Below are 7,202 nucleotides of genomic sequence, written 5' to 3' on the forward strand. Positions count from 1 at the left end.
CCCGATCTATTGTGCTCCCGGATAGTTTAGGGTACGTGGGTATATATGGGTGAAAGAGATACGTCAGGGGAGCCACGAGGGGCCCACGAGGCACTACTAAAGATTAGGGCAATAACGACCAACGATTGAAAACTCTCGGTTGTTATTTGTATTATGATTCAGTCCTACCTCCAAATTAGCCCCGTGACTCCCCACCACGACAATATAGATCTGGTGGTGGTTGTTTTGTTATGTTTAGAGTGTAAATTGCACGTCATTATCTGATGATGAAACGATGGAGAAAAAGGAAGATAAGTACTCCGTACTAACAAAAAAGTAAATAATCTACTTATCCTCACAAATCTCTCCCCACCGCCTCTCTCCCTCTTCCTGCCGTGGCGTCAGTCGCCGCTGGGCCATCCAGTCTTCGCCTCCTCCTCTTACTCCTCCCCCACTTCTGATCTCGCATCTCCCTCCCGACCTCGAGCGCAGCAGCTGATCCCGATCCGAGCTGGAGGTGATGTCGGCGAGGTCGAAGTTCCCGCCGGCATCCTCTGCGGCGGGTCTTGTGGGGTGGGCCACGCATGCTACTCATCTCGGTGTCGGTGGCTGCAGCCATACCCTACCATCGCGTCGACTTTCCCCTGCCTGGGCGGTGCTTGCTGGTTTGGATCGTGGCGTTGACGCAGCCGGCTCCTTATCATACATCTCCGCTCAGTGTGCTCCCAGCCTCTGACCATTTTTAGGTGCCGCTCACCCCAACATTGCTACACCACAAGCCTCGCCATGTCTGCCATGTGCTTGAGTCCTCAAATACGGATTGAACCTAAGAGTTCATCCAGGGGAGCGACCACCATTTTCGTTTTGGTCTCCAACGCTGGCACTCTGGCACCCACCGTGTGAGAAAACTTGAAGCTCAGAGTGAATGTAGAGTATGGTCGTTACCTATTTCCATGTCTTCCTGTAGATTACTTTGTGCTGCTTCAATTGTTTGATTGTTTAGAAAAATGAAAACAAATTTTGCAAGGCTATATACTTGATCCCCATTTTTTTCCTTGTGTTTTGTTTCTGCCCAATATGTTTTGTTCATCTAAAAAATAGGATGCTAACTACATAATATTTCTAACCATCTCACAAGTATTTCATGTATATAATTTGGTAGAACTTGACATGCTGGGTTCTAGATAGTTAAGTTCAATCAGATGGATCAACAATGCAAGAACACTATAAAGTGCAGTTTTTATTCAACATAATTTTGATAAGATTAATTTTTTGTATTACATCATTAAGGAATTCATCTAAATTAAACGCATCAGGTGCATGTTTTTTATCCCTCATGCAGCATTTTTTCCATTTCTTGAACTGAATAAGCTGTAATTGAAACGGCAACTTTGTCGAGAGGAGCACTGCGAAATGGCAACATGCTTGAACTGAATCAACATGCTCTGTCCAAAAGTTTTCTATGTCACTTTGGTAGAATCATCTGTAATCCAATATTACTAGCGCAGCTCTCAAACATATTTGACTCAATTAGGGTAAGTTTGGTTGTAGGCTCCAACATTATAATCTGAATTTCTGTATTGTTGTGCTTATGCCATTCTCTTTTTATGAAAACCTATTTTGGACTTGCCATTGTTCATTTCCAAGAATATAAGCCCAGTGTGACTCTACTCGTCATTTCATTTCAACTAATAGTACCTACTTGCCTCTGTTGGAATAGGGAGGAAAGGAAAACAAGCCACCGACTATGGACAAACAATTTTCTCAGACTCGCAAGAAGGGTACAACCTTTGCTGATTCTACAGCCTCCGTCAGACATGTAAGATTTAATTTAAATGCAATAAATTCTATTATGAATTGCAAGTGTATAATACGTACTTACAAATTGAAGTTGATGCAAATAACTTACTGTTGGCACTTCAGGCACAAATTAAGACACTAGTTCAGTTGAATCCTAGTCTTTTGAATGATGATTTCATGCAGAAATGTGACTCTTCTAAGCAGTGTGATCGTATAGCTGGCTTTGGTGGTCAAATTAGAGCGAGAGATTTGCGGGGACCAACATTAAGTAAGGCAGAATTTGTTTCCAAACTTAAAGTTTCCAAGCAAGCGAAAAAGTACTCCAAGAAAAAGGTTCAATTGCATGGTGCAAGTAGCGTCTTATGCCTGGTTGATCTTTGATTGGTAGTTCTCATGAAAGCCAACATGATCAACTAAGGAGTTCCCATCCATTGATTTTATATGCTTTTATACTTTGTGCCAATTTATTTACAAGGACTGTCTTTCATAAACTACTCAACATTTTGTAGGACTGATGAACCACTGTAAGGGATAGAAGCATCAGGAGGCATTGTATTCACCGAAGAAGAATGATATCCATTCAAACAATGATGGTGTCCATCGATTGAAGATTAATAAATATCATTTTTGCTAGTTGTCTCATTTTCCAAATAGATATGAGCAAGTACATTGGTCATATAAGGAGTGTTTTTGACTCAATTTTCTTCAATCATATTTTAATTTAATAATTGTATGTCGGAATTTTAGTATTTCTATTAATAAAAGAGGCTATGATCCTTTCAATTCAGATTATTTTGTTTCCATATATCAATGTGGATGTTAATATTCAAATGTTGGATCCCGCATAAAGTGGTTGCAAAATGGAAAAGTTATATAAGTGGTTCCGAAGGATATCAAAGTCATGAAGTGAGTGACCGGTAATGTTACTTTGGTCACCATGATTACATTATTTGCGATAACAAATATGGTCGTTAATACTAGGTCGCTATTGCCTCGGGATTGACGACGACACACCATCCCGTTGTTAAAAGTATAACGACCACATAATGTGGTCGTTATACTTTTAACGATGGGGCCGACTACGAGCAGCACATTGTGGTCGTTAATGACCTTTAACAACCACAATACGCCTTTTAACGACCACATATATCGTTGTTAAAAACCATTTTCCTAGTAGTGAGGGTGGAGGGCGCGCCCTAGGGGGGTGGGCGCGCCCCCTGCCTCGTGGCTCCCTCGTTCCTTTACTGACGTGCACTCCAAGTTTTTCCGGTAGCTTTTCTTGTAAAAATAACTTCTTCAGTTGGTTTCATTCCGTTTCGACTCTGTTTGATATTCCTTTTCTTCGAAACACTGAAATAGGCAAAAATAGCAATCCTGGGCTGGGCCTCCGGTTAATAGGTTAGTCCCAAAAATAATATAAAAATGGATGATAAAGCCAACATTGTCCAAAACAGTAAATAATATAGCATGGAGCAATCAAAAATTATAGATACGTTGGAGACGTATCAGCCGCCATTTTCGGATCCTTGGCATCGAAGTCTCCATTTATTTGGGATATTGCGAGATTCGAGTCCCCATGCACCTCTAGGCATTGGATTCCCATGGAGATTGCCATCCGGAGACCGTGTAATAGGGCCTCGTATTCGGCTGCGTTATTGAAGTTTGTGTATAGTATTTGGAATACGTATTGCATTGTATCTCCGGTGGGGGACGTCAGGACGACGCCAGCCCCCAGACCAGCCAGCATTTTAGAGCCGTCGAAGTGCATGATCCAGTTGGAGTGTGCGCCGTACTCTTTAGGGAGTTCGACTTTCGTACATTCGGCGACGAAATCGGCCAATACTTGCGACTTAATGACTCCTCGTGGTTTGTATGTTATGTCGAACGGGAGGAGCTCGATGGCCCTTTTGGCAATCCATCCCGTGGCATCGTGGTTGTTTATTATGTCGTTGAGTGGTACTTCGGAGGCCACCGTGATTGAACACTCTTGAAAGTAGTGTTGTAATTTTCGGGATACCATGAATACCACGTATGCTATCTTTTGATAATGTTGGTACCGTGATTTGCATGGAGTGAGGACGGTGGATACATAATATACCGGATTTTGAAGTGGGAATTTATGTTTGTCCATCTTTCGTTCGACAATGAGCACTGTGCTTACAACTTGATGAGTTGCCGCTGTATATAATAGCATTGGTTCGCCAACACTTGGCGCGGCCAAGATTGGGTTGGTGGCCAGGATGGCTTTTATTTCTTCCAGTCCGGCCGTGGCTGTGTCCGTCCACTTGAAGTGTTCGGTACGCCGAAGAAGGCGATAAAGGGGAAGTGCCTTTTCTCCTAATCGGGAGATAAAGCGGCTTAAAGCCGCCACACATCCAGTTAATTTCTGGATTTGCTTGAGGTCAGTTGGGATAGCCAACTGCGACAGAGCTCAGATTTTAGCCGGATTTGCTTCAATTCCTCTACTGGAGACGATGATGCCCAGGAGCTTTCCGGCGGGAATGCCGAAAACGCATTTTTCCGGATTGAGCTTAATGTCGTATGTTCGGAGATTGGTGAATGTGAGCCTCAAGTCGTCTATTAAAGAGTCGACGTGTCTGGTTTTAATGGCCACATCATCTACACATGCCTCCACAGTCTTACCGATCTGCCTTTCCAGACATGTCTGGATCATGCGCTGATATGTTGGGCCGGTGTTTTTGAGCCCGAAGGGCATTGTGTTAAAACAGAAGGGGTCGTATGGCATGATAAATGCCGTTGCGGCTTGATCAGATTCCGCCATCTTAATCTGGTGGTAACCGGAGTATGCGTCGAGGAAGCACAATGATTCGTGTCCTGCGGTAGCGTCGATGATTTGATCGATGCGGGGGAGTGGGGAGGGATCCTTTGGGCAAGCCTTGTTAAGGTCTTTGAAGTCGATGCATAGGCGTCAGGATTTGTCCTTCTATGGTACCATCACCAGGTTTGCTAGCCAGTCTGGATATTTTATTTCTTTAATAAATTCGGCCTCCAGTAGCTTGGCTAGATCCTCTCCCATGGCTTGTCGCTTAGGTTCACAGAAACGCCAAAGCGTCTGTTTGACTGGCTTGAATCCTTTTAGAATATTAAGGCTATGCTCGGCCAATCTACGTGGGATTCCTAGCATGTCTGAAGGATGCCAGGCGAATATATCCTAATTCTCGTGCAGAAACTCCCGTAGTGTGGCGTCTACAGTAGGGTTTAACTGTGCCACGATGGATGTTGTTTTTGTGGCCGCTTTGTCGTATGTGATGAAGTGGTGGTCCGGCGCCCTGTGGGCGGTGGTTCCTGTTCGTCTCCTGCATTGTCGTCCATACCGTCGATGTCTTCGGAGTCGAAGTCGAGCATGTCGGTTAAGTCGTCGACAGTGGCTACTAAGTGGGTGGTGGGTGGGCAGCGAATTTTTTTGTCGTCCGCATCCCATTCTAGCCGGACATAGTTCGGCCAAGGTTCTCCTGATAGGGAGAGAGACTTTAATGAACTTAGCACATCTCAGGTGAGTGCTGAAAGATATCCGCAGAGGTGAACTCCATGATCGGCGCCCCGTCGGATTCGATGGGCACGGATGTAGGCGGCTCGGAGTCCGTGGCCGGTCATAAATCCAGTGGTTCGGCGACGCGGCTCTCGAAAGGGGTGAAGTCAGTATCTGGCTCTATTGCCACTGAGAGTGCGTCCTCCATGGCAGGGTCTATCCCTTCGCTCTCAGATGGCGTGATTTGCTCCGGATTAACGGCCGGAGTAGTTATGGATGCAATCTCCCGAACACTGTCCGACGGTAGAGCTACGTCATGCTCGTCATGACTGTGCGGCGCGTCCGACATGGGATCGAATCCGTCGAAGATCAAGTCTCCGTGGATGTAGGTCGTATAGTTCAAATTTCCAAATCTGACCTGATGGCCAGGAGCGTAGCTCTCGATCTACTCCAGATGGCCAAGCGAATTGGCCCGCAGTGCGAAGCCGCCGAATACGAAGATCTATCCAGGGAGGAAAACCTCGCCCTGGACCACATCGCTAGCGATGATCGAAGGAGCCATCAAGCCTTATGGTGACGACACAGTGGAACTCTCAATGAAAGCACCAATGTCGGTGTCAAAACCGGCGGATCTCGGGTAGGGGGTCCCGAACTGTGCGTCTAAGGCGGATGGTAACAGGAGGCAGGGGACACGATGTTTACCCAGGTTCGGGCCCTCCTGATGAAGGTAATACCCTATGTCCTGCTCGATTATTCTTGATGATATGAGTATTACAAGAGTTGATCTACCACGAGATCAGAGAGGCTAAACCCTAGAAGCTAGCCTATGGTATGATTGTATGTTGTCCTATGGACTAAACCCTCCGGTTTATATAGACACCGGAGGGGGCTAGGGTTATATAGAGTCGGTTACAAGGGAGGATATCTACACATCTGTATTGCCTAGCTTGCCTTCCATGCGAAGTAGAGTTCCATCCGGACACGAGACGAAGTCTTCAATCTTGTATCTTCATAGTCCAACAGTCCCGCCAAAGGATATAGTCCGGCTGTCCGGAGACCCCCTAATCCAGGACTCCCTCAATTACCCCTCTTGCGACAAACCTACCATGCGGCTATGCCTCTAAGTCATGCCCCGACACGTGGGAGATATAGCCGCATTGTTGGTGTTACAAGTTGGTATCAGAGCCTTCCCCGACTTAGGAGCCCCCTGCTTGATCGAATCGCTGACGTTGTGGAGTCTAGAACAAAATGTTTTGAGTCTTAGAATTATATATATCGGAGAGTAGGATTATTTTTACTCCCCAGTCCCTTCGTCGATCTAGTGAGGCCTCTTGACGTAGAAGTTTTTGACTCTCCACTCCTCAAATTTCACAAAAAAAATTAGGATCACGCGGTTATCTTGGAATCGTTCCGATGATTTTGTGACGAGAACATTGTTCTTGGTGCCTCCTGACATTTAGGGGTTGTGGCAGTGTCCCGGGGAGTTGAGCTCCGAGGTGTTGTTGTCACAATTTTATCGTTGTAGTTCTAGAATACCTGAGTTCTCCGACATCGAAAATCTCTTTTATGCAGTTGTTGGTGAGATAACCTCGACGCCACACCCAGTACTGGGGCGGGAGTTCGGGAGTATTGCCATAACTCGTATAACAGATGCTTTCCGAAGGTTGAGGTACACAATTTTCGAAGGTTTCTTGGTTATGTGTTGAAGGATGGATACAGCTGGATGTAGGGATTGTTAGTTTGGGTGAGATATTATGCTTTACCTATATCCCCAACACCTGATTGCATAACCAGAAAGTTTCAGGAGTTTATAAGTGGGAATTCAAGTATATCGTAGGATATCTTTCCAACAGACACATGATACGATGTGGGGTCTATCATATGTTTGTTCCAGCTTATTTCCTAAGCCAATCCTTTGTTTTGTTTTGGTTTG

This window comes from Triticum dicoccoides, chromosome 1A (assembly GCF_002162155.2).
Source record: "Triticum dicoccoides isolate Atlit2015 ecotype Zavitan chromosome 1A, WEW_v2.0, whole genome shotgun sequence".
Taxonomy (NCBI): domain Eukaryota; kingdom Viridiplantae; phylum Streptophyta; class Magnoliopsida; order Poales; family Poaceae; genus Triticum; species Triticum dicoccoides.